This window comes from Cavia porcellus, unplaced genomic scaffold, assembly GCF_034190915.1.
Source record: "Cavia porcellus strain 051 isolate PalLab524CR breed Dunkin Hartley unplaced genomic scaffold, mCavPor4.1 scaffold_2, whole genome shotgun sequence".
NCBI classification, from domain to species: Eukaryota; Metazoa; Chordata; class Mammalia; order Rodentia; family Caviidae; genus Cavia; species Cavia porcellus.
Window position 1 is genome coordinate 47094043 of NW_026947485.1, and position 26047 is coordinate 47120089.

The 26047-nt window shown below is 33.7% G+C and overlaps 1 protein-coding gene across 1 annotated transcript in view; it reads right to left on the reverse strand.

The window, feature by feature from the left end:
- Kcnd2 (potassium voltage-gated channel subfamily D member 2) overlaps window positions 1-26047 on the reverse strand; it is a 468290-nt gene that overhangs the window by 160544 nt on the left and 281699 nt on the right. The window lies entirely within an intron of this gene.

The following is a 26047-nucleotide window of genomic DNA, read 5'->3' on the forward strand; positions in this document are numbered from 1 at the left end:
CTTAGAAAGGTATTCTCTGTTGCCTGAATGCATTCAGCTATGTAAAAATAGACATTGACTACAAAAGTGTTCTAGCTCTTAATTTTAGGGTAAATTTATACTAGTTATCTTTGATCTGTGTTTTTTTTTTTTTTTTGTCTTTTTCATTTTTATCGGTACCAGGGATCAAACTCACGACCACCTGCTTGCAAGGCAGGTGCTTATGCCACTGAGCTAAATCCCCAGCCCTGATCTGTGTTCTTAAAGAAGCATTTCTGATTTGGTTTGGAGAAAGGAGCTTTTTGATTAGTGTTTTGTTACTGCATTTATGACAATACATATCCTTATATTAAGGAGACTTTTGCTACTTTCAAGTTAGCACATGACCTAACATTCTGAGGTCCCAAACTTTGTCCCATAAAATACTGCTAGATAGGCAGGTGGTTAATTACGTCCCAAACCTAAAGAAACTGGATAAGGCAAATATAAAAATACACATTAGGCAACAGAGTAAAATTAACTTAGTTCTCTTCCTGTTCTTGTCTATTTTGCCATCCCTTCTTCCACCCTGTTTTAATGTTTCCAATGTCATTGGTGACTGATTTTTCTCAAGTTGTGTTTCCTTAGCCAGTCAGGAGGAGGTAGGAGTAAATGCAGCTGTGAAACACAATCAAGATCCATCCTCTCAAATGAGAACCGGCATGAAGAATGTCCTGCTTTGCTTTATACAAGCGCTTCCTGTCAATTCAGATTCAAGATTTTATGGCTCCAAAGTAGGTGGACTTTAAAGTTCAGGCCCAAGATCCTAGGCAGGAAATACGTTCATTCTTGTTTGCAAAAGGGCTCTGGGTACTAATCTCTGGAACATCCTGGAACTAATGTAAACTAAGACAGCCTCTGTTCCTATGGTAGAATCCTGGTTCTTGCCATGCCAGTCTGGGCTTCATCTGCTTCTCTTTAGTGTTAACATATTTGATAGAGATCAGGAATTACTTCACTGTACCTTTGTCTCTCTATTGTTCTTGCTTTTTAAAATTTTGCTTGAGGCAGGGTCTTTCTAGGTAGCTCAGGCTGGCCTTTGACTAACCATAAGAGACCAGGCTGGCAATTAACTTGCAGCAATCCTGCTTCGGATACCCAAGGGCTGCGACTGCAGTCACGCACCACCACATCTGGCTCTCCCTCTATTGTTTTAATTACAATTTAAAAAATCAATAATCACTGTATACATTCTGCAAAGAGATAAACTCATGCATAATATTTTAGTTTTGGTATTTAGGATTAAAAGATAAGAGTTACAGTGAGATGATGACTTTTAAGTTACTTTCCACACAACTATTAGAATATAATGAAACCCTAAGAAAAACACCCAAAGTCATGAATGAATGTCAACAATTCTTCTCTTGACCTGGATGAAAGTCTAATTAAATATACTGTGAGTTTTTATTATATAAGGGCTATACATATCAGGCTCTACAAAGTATAACTGTACAAACATTCAGCTGAGGAGAGAAGAACATGTGTTAAAATTATAGTCATTTTGCTGTTTCTTGGGAAAAAGGATGTCCTTTCTTTGGCTGACATTTAATTTTCCTGAATGACTGTAAATACAGCAATAGTTTAAAAGCACACTATACACAGAATCCAGGGTTTTATGCATAGGTCTCAGTCTTTAAATGTTCATAGATTCTACCATAAAATCTATAGAAAGTGACTGTCTACAATAAAGTATTTGTGAGTGCTACTACATTATTCTTTTTACTATTTGAGGCACAAAAATGTAATGAGAAAATGTAGGAGCACACAGTAGGAGCTATGACATGCACCATGGGAATTAATATAAAGGTGGCATAATGCTTTATGAAAACGAACCACTGTGAAGATGGGTGCTTTCTTTTATCAAGCTGAAAGTAGTGGCTTTTCATCATTATGTGGAGAGAACAGAGTGACTGATGTTATAAAAGAAATGTTGAAAGAGAAAGGTCAGCTTATCTCCAATACACTTCATTTTCTTTTTTCTCAAAAGATGTATCTGTGAAGAAATCAATTCCACTGGAAAAAAGTCCTGTAAGTCATTAGGAATAGCATTCCCTGGTCACTTTCAGGCACCACGAATAATCTATTCTAGATGATCATGAAATAGATTTTTTAAAAAGGGACAGTATACAGTTGCCTTTAGGCTACAATTTTGAAAAGTTAAAACACTTTTTAAGTAATTAGTATTTTTGGTATCTACTTGGATTAGCAATAGAGTTTGTGAAAGACTTCAATTGTGTTTCTCTTTTCTGAATTTCTGAGTCAATATATTTCTCTGCTGGATTGGTGTATTTTGAAACAATATTTGTGGCCTGAATTGGTTGTTGTGGATTAGGAAAAAAAAAAACCTTATCATCCTCTACTAGATTTTTAGACAACCAAGATACCAGCATCCCATTCACCTTTGGGAAATATATGTACTTATGGATTCAAACATCAAAAATGTTTGCATCAGAGTTGAAACAGTGAATGTATTAAAAATATGTATTCACAGTTTTCCCTTTTCATCATACAGGAAAATATCTAAAACTCCCTACTTGGATTTTACTAATTTAATTTAGTAATGTAGTATAATATTGGATCTATTCCAAAATAAATCAAAGAAATACTGTATAGCTCCTTAGAAGGCTTTTTAGGAAGTTGTGCTTTATTCTTTAATGAAAACAAAGTGTTATTTCAGTATGATAAAGATCTGGAAGAAACTTAAAAAATAAGCGTATGCCTAGACTAAATGAAACCATTCAAAGAGGGCTATGAATGTGTCTTTGGCAGAGATTTATGACCTACTTAAAATGCTATGTGGATAGGAAATGAGGAGAAGGAAAAAAAAAACCTTTGGAAAGTCAAAAAATCATTCAGAAAGCAGGGAAATACTTAAAATGTTACAAATCATTGATAATATATCTTTGGCTAACTGGCAGCTGACAAACTGCAAAATGGTTGTGGAGACTGAGCATAGAAAAGGGGAGAACTGTTTAAAAGTGGCAGAATATCCTTTAAGTGTGCCTAATTTCTGGTATTGGGTTAATTAGAGGATCTATTTAGAGTAACTTTGATAACTAATGTCCTATTATACAAGTTTAATTATGAGCAAAATTTTGGTGCTTTTTATGTTTGAATGATGAACTCTTTTTGTTCTTCTACAGGAACAAAAACAAACAAACAATACTGTTGAGAATTTTAATATTTAATGACTTAAATGAAAATTGAAAAGCCCTCAGGGGAAAAAAATACAAAGTCTAAACATCCTGGACATCACTAGTTTAACTTTGGGATATATTGGTATGATTTTTATAAAAAGCTGTATCATCATTTTGAAGCAATGTGTAATTTATGCCCATGTATGTGTTTGTACATGCATGCATATGTAGATGTGTGCACACTTATAGCTATCATATATTTTCTACACTTAAGATCTTTAATAACCAGATCACATAACCCATACATAGGAAAAAACAAAAAGTTCACACAGAAATCTAGTAGAGTAGCCTTTGGCAGTTTTCCTGAAAAAGGGCTGTGAGCATGAGCTCAGGATTTATAGATTGAAGAGGACTGATCTATATCAGTTTAAAGGATCAATCTTTAAAAGCTGCCAATTCTCTATGATGAAACCTGAGGAACTCTCATTAATGTGAGCTAAATGAATAGCCTGTGATGGTTCCCGGATACCAGAAAAGATCATGTATTTTCCTAGCAATGAACATTTAAGGGATTCACATTCATTAATCTTGCTTTTGGTTTGGTTCAAACAGCTGAGCAGTGAAATAGTCCTGTAAGTCATTAGGAGTTGCATTCTCTGGTCACTTTCAGGCACCATGAATAATCTATTATAGATGATCATGAAATAGATAAAAAGGACAGTATACAGTTGACTTTAGGCTAAAATTTTGAAAAATTAAAACGCAATTTAAGTAATTAGTATTTTTGGTGTCTACTTAGGTTAGTAATGAAGTTTGTGAAAGACTAAACACCATGTATTTAGTGCCCTGGCTCAGATTCTTGAATTCCTGGTGTGCTTTCTGGAAAACCTTCTTATATGGTTAGTTCCTGACCTCTGTTTTCCTGTTATTCCCCCTCTACCAGGGGCTCACTTGTGTGGTCTCCTGCCTACAATATATGGTAAAAACTGATCCTTTCCCTCTGCTTCAATAGCAGACTCTAGTTTTCTTAAAAGTCCTAGAAAATATGTTTCTTTGTATTCATTTCTGTATTTATCTCATCTACCCAAAGCATGCCTACCTAGTGTACAGGTTTACATATGTCACTTTTTCATATTTTAAAGAATTTAAAATTAGGCCATATCAAACCCCTTTATCAAACAAGTTGACCTTCCCTACCTTCACTATCACCTGTCACCTCCTTCCTATTCTCTCTGTTTTTGGTCTCTGCTTCCTTGTGAGTCACTAAATGGACAGATATTTTTTTACTGGGGCAAATTTTGTATTATGAGCAGGTATTCTTTTTTATGTCCCTACATTACCCATATGTTTAACAAACACACAGTACTAAGGTACATATCTGGGAAGTCTAAGGTAATTACATATTTGAAAAAGATCTGTATAACAAATAATCTCAATGCCACTATCCTAAAGATGGCACGCTCATTCAGGTGAAAAATCACTACTCTATTTGATACAAATATGTTGGGAAAAAATCCTACTTCTCTCTGGCTTTCTTTTTCTATCATGGTGTTTATTTTTCACTTCAGTATCACTCATAATAATTGATAAGGTATGCTGTGCTTTAAAAACCCAATATTGCTCATTTTCATCTGACAATGATGGACAGATTGATTTTTGTGAGACTGGGATTGAACTCAGGGCTTTCATACTGAGATATACCCCCAATTCCTGCTTTTTCAACTTTTCAGTGTTGATACAGGGTCTTTGTAAGTTCACTAGATGGGGCACAAATTTGTCATTTTTTTCTGTTTTGCCATCCAGAGGGCTAGAACTATAGTTCTTGTTTATTTGGTTTTGTGCTTTGTTTAGGCTACTCTCGAACTCAGGATCTTTCTGCTTTAGCCTCCTGAGTAGCTGACATTAGATATGTTCCATTATATCCAGTTTGTTTTAATGGAAACATTTTTTACTCACAGTGCATGTGTGTGAGTGTGTTCATTACAGTCTGTAAATATCATAGACAATGATGTAGAAGAAAGTGGATCTATGTATTAGAATTACCACCAATGTTAAAGATTGCCGAGAGTTACATTATGTTTCTGCAAGAATCAGGAGGAGTTGGAGTGATTCTTTTTGACATGATATTGGTTGGCAAATACCTGAGTCCTAAATGGGTCCTTTACATGCTTCCTAGTGTGCCTGTTTCAAGCGTTAACCCATTCAAGGTTTCTTTCACTGATTGTCTAGAATGGCATTGAATATAAAATCCATTTTAGCTCTCTAGATGCTTTTCTTCTTACTGTTAAGAGAGCCAGTTTGGAAAATTACTACATGATTCACCTAAGAAATAACAGCAGGGATACTAGGGAAGAAACTTCGAAGTATGCTGAAAGTGCTACCTGAACAGGAGATTAAAAATGATAAGTACAAACCACGACTAAACACAATCAATAAATGACCCAGTCTGGGGACAGGTTTGGAAAATGGATCTGCATTGGAATGTTAACATGCTGATACACAACGGTAGCATATGTGCTATGAAGTAAAGTGCAAAGTGTAACTTATTCCCCCACAGAAGATAGAAAGCTTATTTATATTAGTAAAGCATGTGCTCAATATGTCTTTGTCAATTGTGCATTCCAGATATTTACCTCAGTTTCACGAGAATTCCTCAAGGGGATGAAGATTGATATGATTAATACCCTTTGAAATTTCGTTGGATACATTAGCTACTTTCTTTTCCTTACTGAGACAAGGTGGAATTTCATGACCTCCTTGATGTCCTATGGTTGACACCTTCCCAGCTGAATTCTTTAGTCTCTAAGCAAATGATTAAATTTTTGTATGGCTCTTTTTATTTTTATCTTCCTCAAAGCTCAGTATCTTTTTTTCCCTACGGTTTCTTGTCTTCACACAATTGAAATTCATAGAGTTGAAATTCATTTACTGAAAAAAAAGTGCACAAAATAAATATATATTTATATATATGCATATATGTATGAAGTATGTGAAATTGTGTTCATGTTGAAGCTTTAACCTCCAATCTAGTGTTTTAGATACTGCAGGATCTTTTATCTAGGTAATGAAGTAAAAATGAGAAAAATAGAATAATCCTAATCTATTATGACTGATGTCAAAAGATGAAAAAATTTAGAAACTATGAAGAGTACAGAGGAGGCATTCATGTGAAGACACAGGCAGAAGACAGTCATTCACAAGCCAGCTAGAAAATGATTTTGTTGATGTTTTTATATGAATATCTCTGGATTTTCTCCATAACTTTGAGAGGATAACTTTCTTGTGTTTGACTTATTCAGTGTGGTACATTGTTTTGGCAACTCTGACACAGTAATACAATAGATGATAAAATTACAATAATATAATACAAGCAATAAAGTTTGTGATTCCTTTTAAAAATTAAATAATATTAGTCAATTGTATAAAACTAATTAGAAAAGTCTATTTAAATTCAACTTTTAGCTGGATGTGATGGAGCATGACTGTAATCCCAGCCCCACAACTCCAGATGAGTTTGAGCCCTGCAAACTCCATGAGTTTGAGACTAGCCTGAGTTACATAGTACTAGCACAGTCTGGACTACAAAGTAAGGCCATGACTCAAAAAAATTTTTTTAAATCAAATTTGTTACACAAATGAAAATAATCTTTTAGAAGAATTAGATACAATGGTGATGAGTATGGAGAGTCTCTGAAGGTTGGAGCATTTGGTTAGAGAGGGCTCTGAAGTCATGGAGTGAAAGCTACATTATATTCCTCACTCATGTTCCTAAGAGTGAATGAGTATTTGCCAATTCTTATGAGTATCTCTCCCATATCAAGTAAGAATAAGATATTCTGCTAGGATTACAGGTTAAACTACAAATACACATTTTCTGCCCTATTGGAGCTTATAATGAAATTCAGGAGAGAACACACACACACACACACACACACACACACACACACACACACATACTAATACAAAAACAGACAGGATAAGAGACTTCATTATAAGCTAAAGAGACTATAGAGAACTATTTGAGAGTTCTGCAGCTGTTCTATTACAGCTGAAGGTAAGCCTGAAGAGGAAGAAAAAGAAATGATATACATGGTAACTGCTGAGCTAGGATGAGAGTCAAAGACAGGACAAAAGTTGATCAAGTGACGAGATGATTTGGGGGAAATCATTTAGCTATGTATTTAGAAATACTTATGTTTACATTTTTAAAAAGAGATTTTTGGAGGGGTCAATCTCTTGAGGGAAAAGCCCACTTAATGGACCAGGAAAATAGAGAAATAATAGCAAAAATGGCAGAGAGAGGGGAGTCGCAAGGTTTGAAAGGGACCTAAGACTGTGCAGGGGAAAGAATCTATGGTGTGGAAGTAGGAGGAATATCAGGCACAGAAAACACAGCAGGACAGTGAATAAAAGCTCATGTGAATTTAATAAGCAGATGATCATTTCTGCCCTTAAAACAGTATGATGTACATGATAACAACAGAATCTTGATGGGAGGATTTTAAGAATGTGGAGGAGAGACATGATAGCCAGAAAGAAAACAAAACCTTACATCTAAACCTAAATCTGAAGTTTAGAGCTGCTAGAAGAGTGGAATGGAAAAACTTACAGGACAAAAAAGGATTATAATGGTCTTTGGATCTTAGGCTATGAAGAGAGAATGATTAGAATTACTGAAGAACTGGATCTCCAAGAAGACATGGACAGGACTCTGGGAGAACATGGCGGACAGACAACAGCAACTACCAAAGGCTCTCTGAAAGGCTCAGCTCAGAGGCCAGGAATGATGCGGACTAAGTAGACACGAATCAGTAGAGATATGCTCTGCTGACTCAGGAACGAACTGGGCTGAGAGAAACCAACTTAGGATATAGACCTGGCGCTAAAATAGGAACAGAAAAGACTCGGGGTAGAGGCTCGACCCCGTGCCATTGGAAGCCGCGGTTTGGATTTCCTGCCGCCCGGCAGCTGGCTGCCTCCACAGTGGCTCGGCAAGGAGAGACGCGCCGAGCTCTGGGAACGGGAGTCTGCGAACGGAGTCGAAAACAGGACGGACAAGGAGGCGTACACGAAAACTGACTGGTGGCGAGGTGAGTGAGAAACTGACCCCCTACCACAGTTTGACTCCAGCGGCGGACTTTCTGGGCTCAGGCAGTCCTATAAGAGCAGGGCGTGGTGGCAACTCCAGCCACACATTCCCCTCTCGGACGGGATTGGTGAAAAGTGCCTGGCCTGAGTGACGCTGCTGGCGGACTCCCTAGGCTGGCCTAACTCAGATCCCAGAGCCTGACGGTGGCCCGGAGGAGCGACTGACTCCCGCATAGGCTGCCTCCTCCGCAACTCCCTGGTGCGCAGCGGTGGGCGGGAACAACTAGCCAGCGCAATTTGATCAGGCTGTGGCTGACAGGCAGGGAAGCCGGGCCTCCTAAGTAAGCTTGCATTTTATAAGGAACAGAAAATATGGGGAAGGGAAGCAACAAGAAAGGCTCCTCGGCCCCCAATCCTGAGAAACAGGCAATAGTGGACACCGCACCAATATACATTAAGCGCCATATAGAGAGCCTCATAGACCAATTCAGGAATGAAGTTATCAACGACCTGAAGCTAGAAGTATGCAGAATAGTTACAGAAATGCTAAGCACCACCCAGGAAAAAACAGATGGTGGAATGGAAGAACAGAAAAAGAGGGGAGAATTGCTTGATGGAGAAAACAGAGAAAGCATTGAGTATGTGAAGCAGGTTCAAAGGGACTATCAAGAAATTAAGAAGTCTATCCAAGACTGGCATAACAGCTTGAAAGAAACTAAGGACAGACTATCTGAACTGGAGGGCAGACTTGAAATATGGGAGAAAGAAATGAAAAATTTCTTAAAAATAACAAAGAAACAAACAGCAATAATACAAAGACAAGAAGATGATAAGAGGAGCCATAACTTAAGGATTAAGAACATAAAAGAAGAAGTAGGGACACAAACAAGTGAACTACAAAAGCTACTCACAGAAATAATCCAGGAGAATTTTCCTAATTTAGCAAAAGGTAAAGATACTCAGATGTATGAGGCATACAGGACCCCAGCTACCTACAACCCTAACAGAGAAACACCCAGGCATATAATAATAAAAATTCCAGAAATTCAATACAAGAACAGAATATTAAAAGCTGTTAGAGACAAGAAACAGATCACTTACAAGGGCACACCCATCAGAATCACAGCAGATTTCTCTTCACAAACCATCAAATTACGAAGAGCATGGGGGGAAATAATTCAAGCTTTGAAAGATAATAATCTCCAGCCAAGATTGAGATATCCTGCACAACTGTCCCTGGAAATTGATGGAAAAATGAGATGCTTCCAGGATAAAGAGGAACTGGGGGAATTTGCAACCACCAATTCAACCCTACAGAAAGTATTGCAGGATATTCTAAAAAAAGAAAAATACAAAGAACCCAGAAATAGTGGCGGGGAGGCCACAACGAATGGAGCAGAGAACAAAATGAAGAAGACAAACTGACAGCTACTGACAGAAAAAGAGCTCAACAGAAATGAGACAGAGAAGATTGGATGATAGGAACAGCTATTTTGGAGAAAATGACATCTTAATAGGTAATGCTGATTTAGTACCATCTTGTTTTGAAGTCTCATCTAGCTTTTGTTCTTCTGTCTCCAATGGTCTAAACAGGTTGTATCTTATTGGATTTTGTTATGTACGATAGTATAAGCAAAAACCTTTTAAAGACAAGGAGATTATACAGAGACCATTGTTCATTTTCTGTTAGTCGATTCTAAATACTCTATAATGCTGTCATTCTCTTAAATGGTTTTACATTGTTTTGATATACTTAATGCTACAGTATATGAAGTTGTACTCAAGGACTTCAGGGAGGGAGTCAATATGGTAACTATTTTTGGGTCGGAAATATCTGGTGGTGAAACACTATTCTGCTTAAATGGTTATGTTTTGATCTGCCCTGTTTCGCTGTTATGCCCTCTTTTTTCTCAATCTCCACTCCATTATTTACTTTTTTATTTTTATCCATTTAATTAAAGGGAAAAATATAGCAGGATATAATATAGTAACCCACTTTGACTTTCTATTATCTCGATTTGAAGCCCTGTATTACTCTCACCATCTTGTTTTGACTGAGGTTCCTCTCTTCTGTTTTGCTGGATAGTATCAGGTTAGAAAGTTTAGGCATCAGCTGAGAAGATAATGAGATTCATTATAACGCCCATTCTCGTTGACTTTTATCTACTTTTCAAGACCTACAATATCTCCAATGTTTTGGTTTTGTCGGTTTTATTCTTTACGGTTTTGTTCAATTGTATTACAACTAATGATATAGGCAATTCTATTAGAAATAGCGGGAGGCATTATGGTAACCATTGTTGATCACCTTGTATTATGTTTTTATATTATCTATTATATCCACCCTTTTGACTTGACTGATTCTGTTCTGTTATGTCACATTTGGTTTTACTCTCTTCCAAAAAAAGCAATAAGAACCGTGGGAGCAATGAAACCCAAAATGTGTAATAGTCACTGTACAAAAGAGAGGAAAAGAAAGTGCTCTAAACTATATAACTGCATGTATATTTAAATGTATAAGATAGAAAATGATATCACAGAGTTTTATTGGATCATTGAACGGAACTGTTTGCAGTATCATTGTTGGAATGTCCACTCTACAGGCTTTAATTTTGTGACTTGAACAATTATTTCTAAGATGGCAATATGTAATCCATTAACTAGTGATTTCCTACTGCGCATTTTTTTCTTCTGTAAATCTGTATAACTTGTACCCCTTCACTGTTTTTTTTTTCCTTTCTTTTCTTTTCTCCTTAAATAAAAAAAAAAAAAAAAAGAAGACATGGACAAAATTTCTCAAAAATCTAATGGCAAAAGGTCAGGAGCAAATACAATGCATGTTTTAGTTGAAAAGTGAGATCCAGTATCCTTAAATATTAAATGATCAGGGCTTTCATTTTCTTTTACATTTTGGTAAATTGTTAAGATTTACCGATTTTGGATTCCAGGCAAATAGCTTGTTGTTTGCTCATCTTCTCTAATCTTTATTTGAGCAGAATACAAAAAACAAACCATGTTTTTCTTCTGTAAGGAAAAAGATGTAGGAGGAATACTGCTTCTCTCCAAACAGAGTGGAACTCAATTGGTGGTATTTTTGCTCATTAGCATTATATCTATTCCTTCTTATAATCTAATTCAGACTCCATCAAGATTCATGTTTTACCTTTCAGTGGGAATTTGGATAATGAAAAGTAGGGTCAGGTTTGGACTTTCTGTTGTAGACTACTCAGTTCATGTCAGACATGAATTCTTGGTGTTGAAATAAGACATTGTTTAGACTGTTCTTTTACTGAACTAGAAATGCATGCTCTGCTATCCTTATGCAAAAGTGATTAGGAATTTTTGTGTTTCTATGGTAAGGAGCTCACTACCTTTTAAGGTTTCTCATAATAAAAATAAACTCATATGCTGAACTTGTAAGTTATTTTTCAGATTCTGGCTGCATACTACAAAGCCGAGAGTGTAAGATATTAAAGTAAGGTGTCAGACATAAAAAATGGCTTCCTGTAATGTAAAAAGAAAACTGTATCTTTTTTATTAACAGAACACAGTTTCTAAGAAAAGTGAACTGTGAATATGTTCATGAATCAAAAGAGAACATTAGATATTTGGAACAAGGGCAGGTGGTTGTAAACAATGTGGGACTGTCTGAATAATTATTACTTAACTGTTATAGCACCCTTGAACTGATTAGTGGTGCTGCTGGTTTTTAGGGGGCACTGCTGACTGCTTGTGGAACAGAAGGATACAGAGGAGAGCCAAGAAAACAACTGGGGACAAAGGACAGAGGAGTAGCTGTTTCTTATACTTCCTCGCCCTCCTTTCTTTCTTTTACCTAGATTTCACTTGCCTTACTGAGGTTTTATACTGATACACAACACATAAAAGAAGCAGTACAAGTGATTAAATATCTGCTCTCCTCTGTCTCTGGGGTATTCATGTAAAACGTTATCCCTAAGCATGGGGGTAATTCTCAGTGGCAGGAAAGGAGTCAGGATGATTAATCCCAGGCCATCAAAGGCATTGACAAATTTGCCAGTACATCCCTTACCAGGTTGCCTCCGCAATTTGCTCAATGTTTGTTGAGATATTTTTTGTGGTTCTACCATATTAAGCACAAAGAAAAACTGTCCAATTTTATACCAAATTCCTTATATAGTTTGTGTATGGTTTATTGTGATTAAAATAAAGGCTGCTTTTTAAACCTGAGGTAAAATGATAAATCTATAAATTATATATTTTTGAAACAGTTTCGTTAAAATACTCACTTTAGAGTAAATATCTCAGAGTGGTTTTTATTTTGTAATAGAGATATTGTTTATATAAACTTTGTATTGAATGGCACATCTCATGAAAACTAGTTACTGGCTAATAGTAGGCTTATGGAGCAATTATAAGTGATGAGATTCAATGTGCCAGATTAGCATCTTTTATGTCAATATAAAATAAATTGAATCATAAAATTTCACTGCTTTGGAAGAGGATAGTTTTTAAATGCATAGAAATGAAAATTTTTCCATGAAAAATACTAAAGTGTTTGTTGTTATCATTGTTTTGAATGTGGGCAGGCATAGCTTCTCTTAACACAGACTGAAGTGGTGGACTGGATCTTCCTTTTTTCTGCAGCCATGAAAACATCACTTCAAAGAACTGTAGAAATGATGTATTTTCTAAGACATATATATTACAATTGATCCATTTGTAATTAGTTATGAATAAAATTTATTTGGTTCCAAAAGGAAAAACAAAAATAACCTCTTGACTACACCACTACAATTTCTTTTATCATCTCAGATTCATATGGGTTTTTCTTAAAATATAAAATTGAAAAAATATGAAATTGATCATAAAATCCTCCATTGTTAATGTAAAAATATTGCATTTTTATATATCTTTATAAGGATCTTGGAATTATGATTTTTTTCTAGTAAATAGTAAAATATTTTGTAATAAAGCATATCAGTGTTTATTATACTATAAAGCAATCAATTTTTTTATCTCTGACATCACTTTCAGCTATTGATCAAAGAATGGAAAGAGGACATAGATTTTTGGGAAAATAAGAAAGCCTTTATTCACTTACATGATAAAAAAGGTACTCAGTTCTGGTGAGATTGTGGGCTTTTTCATGTTTTAAAAATCAGTTTGTCAATATAAATAATAACTTTTAAAAATACTTAAACTTTGTATTCACCTACACAATTGTGGCCCAAGGGAATAATTACAGGTGAACAAGATATATACATAGTTGTTCCTCATAATATTATTTATGAAATAAAAAATATTGAAAGCCACCTAAATAGCAATAGTGCAAGAGTTATGTAAATTTGTAAGAAAGAACATTGTGTAGCATTCAAAGTATATATTCAAATTGTATGCTTTTAAAAATTGTATGGTATTGAAAAAAAAACTTGTCTTTTTAAAGAAGAAAGAAATTCTATAAACTATTTAATTTCAAGTGGTAGAGTTTTGATATTTATCAGTTCCTTCATTTTTTTCTTTTTTATCCAAAGTAGTTACTATGAATGCTATTAATTTTTGTCTATACTGTCTGTGGGTCCAATCATGGGTTATAAAATATAGATAACACTGAAAACTTACTGGAAAAGAATATGCCAAAGAGTTGTGAGATAGTGTGATTACTGACTTGCCTTTATAACATTTTCTGTTTTCTACAATGTGTCTAACACTTTCACAAATTATATAAAGAGAGTCAGAATACAAAACTTTTATTTCATAATCTTAGTTGTATGGTAGGGCAATGCATATCAATATGTGCACATTTCAAGGGAAAGAAAATTGTTAATATATTAAGAAAACAAAGTGTAGAATCTGAGACGTCTTTAGAATTTTAGGCAATATTTTGTCAAATATATATTTGAGCTAAAATAAAGTTGAAGTACAGAAAATGATTCTTTAAGAGGCAGGCGAAGAGAAGTAATCTTATGTATATAAAGATAAGAGGGTGACCAGTTTACATCTAGTCTGACCAAACAGGGCCGGAGATTCAGGGGTAAATCAGAGCATGTCCTCCTTATTTATTTTAAGTCCTAAATGCCGCTACTTAAACAAACTGTTTCTCAGCACTCTATAGTCAGTTCTATAGATTTTGACAAGCCAGAATTATTTTTTAAGGAGACTTTGTAAGAGTAGTTATTCATTTATTTGTTTATTTTTATATCTTTGTCTTAGTGAAGAATGAAATCAGTGTCATAGTAAACATCAGACTGGAAGAAAAACAGCTATAGAAAACTATTATATAAGCTGTTGCTATTTGTTTTGTTGAAACAGCAGAGGAAGATATGAAAAATGTAGAAATATTTTAGGCAATCAGACAGAGTGTAGGCCCTGGAAGGAGCCAGTACAGAATACCAGATACTTTGCAACTTTGGAGAACACAGACACCTCTGCTGTGGGCCTGATCTCAAGACAAAAGGCAAAACAAATGCAGCCACACCATAAGTATAAGCACCAGGGCTTGATTTTCTAAGTAGTTATGGATCACCTTGAGGAAGCCAGGAGTCACCATCCTAACCCCTACAGGAAAAGTCCCTGCTCTTTAAGCATGCCCACTTGCTGTGTGTTTCACTTCCTCATTTGTCCCTGATTTAGTCAGTTTCACCTGAACAATTAATCTTAATGGTTGACCATAGTTCTGTCCCACCTCTTGCCTGTCTGCCTCATGAGTTGCCCTGTTTTCCCCATTTTGGACTCATCTCACCTCATGGTTTTGCTCTAGAAAGTCCCTAGAAAAGACAGTCTTTGGCAACCTACTTAGAACCCCTTCTGTCTCCCAAACAGAAGCTTTCTTTCTCTCAATAAATATATTCTGCTCTCGTTGAAAAAAAACAAAAAAACAAAACAATGACATAAAAATGAGGGAGCATAGGAGAACGTATATAGCAGTGAATTGAACCTGTACATTAGAACCATACAGAAAAGATAAAAATACCAATGCCCAGACTGCAGCCCAGCCCAACACAAACACTCTCTGCAAGTAACATTTTAGGCACTAGTACCAGTTGATTTCAATCTAAGCTAAGCTTTAGAATTACTATTCTGCGATTTTTTTGTTAGTTTATTTAAATCTTCTCATGCTTTGTTCTTTGTTACAACACCCTCTAAATAAATGCTAAAGTGTTCTCTTTAATCTCATGGATTCCCTTTGTCAAATAGTGAAATGAAAGCATTACTGCACACGTTTACTATAATTTTTGTTTTCATGTTTTCCTAAGTATTTCTATGGTATTTTAAGTTATTTTTCATACACTGTATGTGATAATTGGCTGTTGACAAGCATTTGCATTCATTGCATAAACAAAGATACATGACAATGATTAACTCAAACTACATAGTCAATAATACCTCAAATCAATTCATTAGGAATAAACTGAAATAGTTTTTCCAGCTTTCAAAACTGAATACATTTAAGTGCATTATCCAAAACTGTTAACAGGGTCTAGATTAAGCTTACTAGTAGAAAAGTGTAAATGCCATTCTCTATCTAGTGAAAGTACATAACATAGGCAAGCATCACAAGCTTTAAAATTTCCTCATTCCAAAAACAATCTTCAATCTTGTTTTTAGTCACTAATACTGGCAGGAACTAAAATCTGGGCATTTAAGTGTTAAAATGACTTATGAGTATTTCTAATGCCTGCCTGAATTTTAGTTCTTTAAAGTTAAGGACAGTATATAAAACAGTGAAGACAGGACTTGTCACAGATTGTACATTACATTTTAAAATTTAATTTCAGAATAATTGTTCAACTGTAATTTATAAAAGTGGCAGTTACAGAATTGGTGTTTTGCTCAACGTCTGGTATGCTAGAAGACATAGTAATTAGGTGTTGTGACTATTTCTGTTAGGCAAATGTGGGTTTTTTTGAACAAAGATATTCACACTTACAGGTTTCTTGTACTTAGCAAACTCTGAAATTGATAGTGCCAAACATCTTGTTAAAATGAATGACATTTTCCTCAAAATGCCCACAAAGATCCATTTTTCAAGACCTTCACCCTCATGTACTGTTAAGAGCGTTTATCTGTCCTGGTCTACTAGAAGTAGCAGCCTGCTTTAGTTGTAGAGAGAATAGTAGTTTTCAGTCTTAGGGAAAGAAACACAACAGGTAGAATGACTGCCTCTGAGAGAGGCCTCATTCCGGGCAGCAGTCCTATGGGACCTCAGATGTACTAGGCTTGGAATTTGTTTCTTGTACTTTTGGAGGAGACACTGACATTTCAGTCAAAACTGGAGGATAATATTGCCAGTTTTCAATGCACATCTTATAATTACATCTGAATTCTGATTGATACTGTATAATATAAAACAAAACAAAATGGAAAAAAATGTGAAGCAATACAAATCACTGACTTGTAGTTTGCTCTTATGTGTAAATTTAAGTGTAAATAATTTAGGAGATGAAAACGCTCAAATTTTGCTCTATCAGCAGGATTTTAAGGCAAAAATTTAAAGAATTATAGTTGAGGACAGAATATCATAATATTCTAGATTGAACACTATTTAGAAGGTTGCATAATCTGAGAAGTATTGTTATGGTCCAAAAAAATCATTTCTTATTAAAACTAGAAGCTATTTCATGATAAACACACAAACATCTTACAAATTAAAAAAGTATAAATTTAAAAAGCAAAATAAACAACAGATGATAGGAAACAGTGAGGCAGATTTTATGGAGGTGGAAAGACCTGGGATGAAAGCAGATGACAGGAAGGGTCTGGGAAAGGGAAGTAAAGAGGATCAAGATGTACAATATATAGGAACCAATTTCCTATGATGAATGTATTCTGTATTGCAAAAATATACTAATAAAGCTTAAGAAAGACAATAGCATTTTTACAAGGGCAAAGATCCTATGTGAGTATAATTATTGAACTATGTTACCTTAGTTCTCGTTTCATATTACACTGGTTATATTATGTCAGCACTTTCTCAAAGTGTTAAACTGTAACAAGTCATCCCAATATGTCATATTAATAATGCAGTTTATTGCTTGAAGTATGTATGAGGCATTTGTATAAGTAACAAATCAAATATATATATGTTCTGGGTTGATTTTTTGTAAATAATTATAGGATGGAAAAAATTACCATTGAAATCCACAGTCCAGTCTAATATCATAATTTTATAGGTACATGTTTATTACTTTCACACTAATGAAAGAAAATATTTTTTGAACAGGTGGTCTTTGGATGTTGTTTAAACAATCAATGGTGTGTATTTTAATTTACTTGGGGAAAAAGGCAATCATTATTCTGATGGGAACTCAATCATTATATCCACCTTGGGTTTCTGCCTGATATAAGCCTGTACAGTATTAAAAAGGAAATAATTCTTTTCATTTAACCAGCTATGCAGATGAAAGTAAACAAGATAAATACCAATAGATAATTAGGAAGAAGAAGCTGTGAAGATCCCATTTAGGAAGCTAAATATTTATTTTCTACTGGTCATCTTTCAGTCACTATTAGTTTTACGATTTACTTAGTTTTTAAGAATAGAAAGTAAATATGAGTAAAGTGATATTTTAGAGAAAGAAACGGGAAATATTTTAGGTTAAAAAATGCAAGAAACAAATTTATAAATTTATTTTCAAATAGAAATATCTTACTTTTAGGAAGACTAAACTAGTACAAGTTTTTGGTATAACCTAGTTTGTTTTTAATTGTATAATTGGTTTTATTTTGCCAGATGTTTGGGTGGTATATATTATAGAAAATGGTTCATTGAGAATGAATTATGTAATTAAAAAAATAAAACGTATGTTTAACCTGCAAAATGACCCTAAGGAATAATTTCTTGCCATGATGTTTTATGTAAAGCAAAAAGCAAAATATAAGATACATATTGCCCATGTTTTCTAGGATACGGTGAGAGAAACAAGGAAAGCTAAAAAATCCTGGATCCAGTCTAGGAAAAGCCAGATTGCTTTACTTTCTGCCTTTATTTTCTCTTGCTTTCTTTCACAAGTTCACTGGATACACCTATGTGCAAGGTACAGACCCTGAACTATGTCCAAGTTGAGCCAAGTTTCTCTCCATAGTACATTTACCGATTTCTTTTCGATTTTGTTTATTCAATCTAACTTTTCTCTCTTTCATTCATATTTAAACTTCTCTAATACTTTACACTAATAATTTACATTTAGATAGATTTATTAGTCACAAATGGAAGCTAAATATAGTAAATGCTAATCTAGGAGAAAATGTTTAGAGACACACAGATCCTATATCAGACGTATCTTACATTTCAGGAAGTGAGTTGCAATGCAGAACTTAGAAAATCTGTTTGAGTAATGTTAATAGGTGAGATGTTTGTAGCAGTTGGGAAAAGTGAACGTGGTAAAGTAGGGAGAGGAGTGGCATGCTGGCAGTCATAAGGCAGGTGAAAGAATTCACTGAGCCACTTTTATTTTCAAACAATATCAATACAACACAAATTTAAATAATACCAATTATACTTCTCTGGACTTAACAGGAAAGGAAAAAAGGGTCAGAATTTTAATCATGTTTGTAAGAGAAATACTATTAAGTAATGAGAATTTTAGGAAATATGACAATGAAGGTAGCACAGTAAATACACTGTGATAAATATAAAACTATAGTATACAGACATCTATCCCCAAAACATCAGGATATAGCACGGTAATGATGTTTAATTTCCTATTATCTTAATCTAGAACCCTGTATGACTTATACTGTTTTACCATGACTGATCTTAGTTAAATATGGTTTGTTTGATTGCTGTTTGGTATCAACAGATTTTATTCAAAACATATGATTGGTAGTATCAAGTCTGAGAGTATAGGCAACTACACTAAAGATGAGAAGACCCTCCGATACACATTCTGGTTTGATAACTGCCTGCTTTTGAAGTTTTATACTATATGCAAAGTTGTGTTTTTTATTAATACTACTGTTATATTCAATTATACTATGTCTAATGATATAACCAATTCTATTGAAGATAACAAGAGACAACACAGGAACTATGGTAGAACTCCGTGTACAACAGTCTTATATGTCTTTCTCATGTCATGTGTATATAGGAATATGTTTTTTTTGTTTTGTTTTGTTTCTTCCTCTAATATAGAAAGGATAGAAATACATGTTAAGACTCATGCATGTGTACAATCTATAAACAGTTTATGAGAACTGATCTTATGACACGATGAAATGAACAGATGCTTTGAAGAGAAAGAGACACTAAAATATACAGTGCTGATCCTGGAATGTCATAATGTGAAACCCAGCAATAGTATTATTCTTTGTTCAAAGTGATATTAGCCTGCTTGGGTTTGTTCAATCTCAACATAATTGAAGATATAGATAACTGCATGTATGTTTAAGTGCATAGGATTGATAACCATATTTCTAAATTTTTGTTGGATAGCTAAACAGAACTGGTTGCAGTCTCACTGTTTGAATCCCTACTTTATATGCTCCACTTCAGTATTTTGAATAACTATTTGTAAGAGGACAATCTGTAATCAACTAGTGATTTCTTACTGTTTATTTTTTCCTTTGAAAGTATGTATTATTTATACTCATTTTCTGTTTTGTTTAGTCTTTCTTTAAGTAAATTTTTAAAAAAAGACAGTACCCAGTGCTGATCACAGTGTCATGATGTGAAATCCAGCAATACTATTATTCTTTGTTCAGAATGATTTTAGCCTGCTTTAGTTTATTTAATCTCAACATAAATGAAGATATGGATAACTGCATGTATGTTTAAGTGTATAGGATTGACAACCATATTACTAATTTTTTTTGGATAGTTGAACAGAACTGTTTGCAGTCTCGCTGTTTGAATCCTCACTTTATATGTTCCACTTTTGTATCTTGAACAACTATTTGTAAAAGGACAGTATGTAAACATCAACTAGTGATTTCTTACTGTTTATTTTTTCTCTGAAAGTATGTATTATTTCTACCTATTTTCTGTTTTGTTTAGTCTTTCTTTAAATAAAATTTTAAAAAACTATAGTATACAAAGTAATTATTGATTCTTATTTGGAAGTGTCTTTAGTGAGAAAGATAATATGTTATATTCATGGGGATATATAAGAGTATTTCAAGAGATTTAGTAAATCTTCTACTGAGATAAATATAAAACTGTAAATATAAAAATGTAAAACTACACAGAGATGCCCTGAAATAGAAAAATTACTGGAATGAGAGAAAGTGCAAAGTCCCTAGGGTTCTACTGTAAATTTTCAAACATCTAACTCTTTATAATATGTAGATATTCAAACATTATGTTCTTAAAAAAACCACAGTTTACAAAACTTTAAGAAGCAGGGGCAATGTCAATTGAAACAAGCATTTACACGTAGCTGATGCTTCTCTAAATATCTTTCATGTACTACCTAAAGATAAAGTGCTCGAAGTGTTTCAGTTATCCTTTTTCAAGCATCATTAGCATTTGTCAAACAAAAATCAATTCTCATCTGAAAGATCCCCTGTCTCCATTACAGCTCAATCAACCTGTCACTCTTGTGGCCCTACACAAGCTCCTATCTAAATACAAATCAACCTCAACTGTCTTCTATCTTAGAATCTCAATATAAAAACAGAGTTTACAAAATCATCTTATGGAAACATTGTATTATATTTTGATGGAAAGATAATCAAAGATAAAAAAATTGTCTATTTTTTCTAGTCTCCAGGCCACACTTTCCTTAAGTAATACATGCTAAGTATGTAGTTAGAAATCATAAGGAAATTTTCCCTTATGACAACATTTTACATTTATTGTTTTTTAAACTATTGATTGTAGTGCAGTCTTCCCTTATCAATGAGGGATATGTTTCAAGACCCCAGGTGATACTTGAAGCCTCAGATACTATTAAACTCTACATATACCACATTTTCTCCTATTAACACAAGGAAATTATAAAGCATAGTTTGTAAATTAGGCACACTAAGAGATTAAAATAAAAATAATACTTAAAATGTATGAATTGCTTAGTTCTGGAAATTTCCATTTAATATTTTGATACCACAGTTCAGTGTGGATGGATAACTGAATCTGCAGAATTGTTTGGACAAGACATCACATTTATATCTTCTAGTCTGCATAATTACTGAAGACAACAATATGCAATCTATTAATTATTGTAACTGTTCCAGGAACCTGTTTTGAAACTCTGTTTCCTTGTTATTTTTATCTTTTTTCCCTTTAAAATAAAAGAAGAGGGGATTTCTGTCTCTTTTTTGATGATTTAGAAGCATTATGTTTGTGTACTTGTCTGTGTGTGTTAGGGGTAATGAACAGGCTTAACAATAGAAGGCTACAAAGTTTGTATTTTGACATGAGATTTTAATTTTGACTTTCATTTATAATAAGATTTCTCAATTTGAGGCAGTCCAGGATATCATATTTTACCTTTCTAAATATATACAAATGGGAAAATAATTAGATAAATAGTTTTCAGAGGCAAGAATTAAAAATTAGAAATTGTATTATGAGTAACACTGGAGGGTATTTTTCTTCTTGTCATTAATAAAGGATGTTGGCAACTAGAGCATTCACTTACTTATAAAGAGTATTTAGTAATATAATGTTGAAGATGAAACTGAGAAAATATAATGTCATATTTGAAATATCTTCATGTAGAAGAAAGGGCCACAGTATGGGTAAATCAAAAATATATTTATTGAAAAATCTCCTCAAGTATCTGTTTGTAGTCAATACCCCAAACATGTAATACCCCAAACGTGTCTCAAAGTTTTAACATTTTTTTTTTTTTACTTTAGCATTGTCTGCTTATCTTTTCCATGTGCTGGTGGTGCTAGTGAGAAATATGGTGAGTGGAAGCGAAAGACTGATTCCCTCATTCAGCCAAAATGATTGAAGATCTATGCAAGGTATTGCCAGGGGAAAATATACTGAAATATGCCTCTTCCCTTATGCAGTAGATAAGTTATAATTTCAAAATACCAAAAAATCAATAATCTTCACTATGTGAATCTGAGCAAACATCTTAATAGCATTTCCTAAATTAACTCATTTTGTCCTCATACTCAGTCTGTGAGCTATGAATGGGTTTAGCAACTTGCTAAAATAACAAATCAAAATGTGTTTGAGATCAGGAAGCCTTGCCCAGAATCTAGCTGCTAAAACTCTAGGTGTTCTTATCCTGATTGTTAATTGTACTTCAAATAAATATTTCCATGATTGGAACATTTGCCACATACTTTGAAATACTCTTTTGGAAGTCCTGGGGTTTGATTTTAATAAAACCTTTCCCCTAAGATGTGAGCATGCTTTGAAAGGAATGTAATCCTTTGGTTTCTCATTTCTTTATAGTCATTAAAATTATTTGAAGTTCAATAATTCTTTTTCCTTGATTTGTCTTTAACCCTGCCAATGAAATGTACCTTTTTCTACGAATCAATAGAAATCTGGTCAGTCTCATTAGAAATTCAGTAGTTCTATGATCCAGTGATTTTTGATTCATCAAAGAATACTTACAGAGTTTTAAGTGTGAGACTTTTAGTTTAATATATTAGTGGTCTTCCTGCAATCCTACTGAATTTACTACAAAATTAATCTTCAGAGATAGAAAAGGGTTTATTTGCTGCCTAGCTCAGAGTCATTCAACTTAGTTTTTGCACTCACATTGAGAAAGGGTTTATGCAAATGTTCTGGGATATTTTTGAAAAGTTTTAAATTGGAAGCTGGTTTGTATCAACCATTTTTCTTATTGGTATATTATGAAGCGCATACATAGAATAGAGCTACATTAATCATTTGTGAACATGTTTGTTAAATTCAAGAATGTTGCATGCATATTGGTGCAAAGCATACCTAACTAGAAAGATCAAAGAATTATATGCCTACCTAGTTTGATGCTACAGAATATGATGTTATTGATAAATTTTGATTTTATTCCCTAAATAAGTTTTCTTATTGGCATGATGGAACCCGTGATATTAGTGTGCATGATTTAATCTGTGACTGGTTTTTCAGGCAGAAATATAAATCTTAATGAAGTTGTTATACTGCATAATTACCATGTCAGGAAGCAATTATAAGCAATGCTTTACACTGGGAGGATAAGAGCATTTGCTCATTCTAGATATTTGTCTTTCTCTGAAAAAATTTACATGCAAAGAAAGGGTCTGCAGAAATTTATTGGGTGTCCTCATTTTCACAGCAGAAATCTGAAAGTATTCTCCACTTTGCTATTTGAAAGACACATGCAGTGTAAGTTTTAAGGAAAACTTACTAAAGGAAAAATTAGCTTCTGAGGTCTAAATGGTGACAAATATACATTCTGTTCAGATCCTAGTTTAGTTTTCAGATTATAGACATATGAATTTCAAAGCAATGAATACACCTGAGATAGTCATTTATACAAAGTTGAGGGAGATACTGTAAAAACAGATACTGGGTATTACTTCTATTGAGATTTTAAGTTATGGGGAAATTTTATTAAGTATGTACAATTGTTGTCCACAGACTGGTACTATAGTTTTATATATTTTTAAATAAAGGAGAATATTTGTATTCCAATGCAAAACATGGCAAATATTTCATTTGCTAAAGAGAAAATAAAAGAGATGGTTCCCATGATCACTGAACATAGACAAACACAATGGGAACAGGAGTATAACATGTTTTTTACAAAATTGTTTTAGAATCATGAGTAACACAAGGCTTATTTCCCCCTTTCTACAATCCACGTACAAGTGTGCACTACTTTGGGGTGAAAAATTACTAATGTCAAAGTACTCTTGACTCACACATGTTAGTAACAGAAAAAAAAAAAATTAGGAGCCCTTGAACCACTGCATCTTTTTTAGTACAAGACAGTCCCAAGGGCCCAATCTGTGCATGACAATTATTAGTTACCCTAGTGGATAGATATTATGGTCTGTAAATTTTCAATATTATTAAGTCACTTATGTTTTTGTTTGATGAAGAGAATGACTTATAGATTCAGTAATTAGACAATAACTGTGGATTCATTATGTTAGATTCTGGGAAAATTGGCTAATCATTCTTACCTTAATAGGACATCTTAAAGTTAAAATATTTGTCAATAATTCATACTTAAGATTTCTTAAGTCTAAAACAGCCAGAGGTCTTGCACATGCTTTCTCAGATACTCTGCAATTTCCACAATTACTGTTTTAATCACTCAGAAAAAGGATGCTGTACAAAAAACTTCTCATGTTATTTTTCTTAACTTACTAGAAGTAAAATTCTTAAAAGTCAGGAAATCACAGTGTACAGAGAATGGTCTATTACTTCACACTTATGCAAAATAATTCTTACATAGACAATTCCCAAACTAACTCTGTTAGCAATTAATAGAACCTAATTAAACTTTTCACAGAAACTTGCTAACACAATTAAATGATGGCCTGCTACCTTTATCCATTAGATGAATATCCAAAAGGGCTTTGCCATCATTCCCTTAATTGGAGATGTAACTGTAGCTGTTACTATCTTAGAATGACTATCTTTACTTACTGTCTCTAGTCCTTCTTTTTATCATAGATAGACCATAATTAGTACATACAATATGCAATGCAGGGCTGGGGATTTAGCTCAGCGGCATAAGCGCCTGCCTTGCAAGCAGGCCGTCGTGAGTTCGATCCCTGGTACCGATAAAAACGAAAAAGACAAAAAAAAAAAAAAAAAAAAAAAAAAAAAAGAAAAAAAATATGCAATGCAAGGAAATTTTTGAAAATATCTCATCCTTCCTTACAGAGAAGCATCTTGGGGTCTATCACTATGAGTAACTTGTTCAAGGTCACAAAAGTAGAAGCAGAACAGATCTCTTAATTTCCACACCACATCTTTCCACTTCACTTTCTAATACAATGCCAGTGACAAAAAATATTTTTATATTCTATAGGTGAAAACGTTTTTCACCTATTCTATAGATACTTATTTCTATAAATATTCTATAGGTACTTACTTCTAAAATGTAGAATCTTACTTAAAATGTAAGAGAAATATGTTACTTATATTATTGCAAGCCAAAATAGATTATAAGTCAAAATATAAACATTGAAAGTAAGAATCCCTTTTCCCCTCATTATAAGTTTCTAAAAATGTTACTCTACATGAACAACCACATTCAACCATATAATGTTAAAATGATGTTAAAAATATGTTATTTTATAGGAAAATATAGAACAAAGGTGGACACATTTTGCTGAGGAGGATTTTAAAAGGTGAACTAATTGAAATCTGTATCACAATCATTTGATGCTCTTATTAAAATGTAAATTTCTCTGTCCTAAATAAGATTACTGGATCAGAATATCCAGTAGTAATAGGAACATGAGTTGTATATTTTATTATAAGCCCTAAGTAATTATTAGGCACAGAAACATTGGCAGTCAAATGCTTAAGTCTTATATAGCTACATAAGGATTACTGGAGATAATTCTTGCTATTTTTCAACTTTATAAAATACATTTTCCCCTAGATTTTTATATACTTCTTTGTGTAATACAGAAGAAACATCCTAAGCTTTACTTTCAACCTACAATTAGTGCATTACAGAATTCTCAAAAGAGTTAAGTGGATTCTCAGGTGTCTGAGGTTGTCTTACTCTCTCTTACTATATTATTAAAATTATATTACAAAGAATATGTGTTTATGTGCTTGCTAAGTCACATGTTATTCAAGTATGTCCAGTCTACTGAGGCAAACTGTTAGTAACCTGTCATGAGTTCATAAGTTATCACTGCGGTTTTCTTCAAGGATCCTTTGCCTCATGGACTCGGTCAAAACCTAAATGGAAAAGGCCAGATCTACA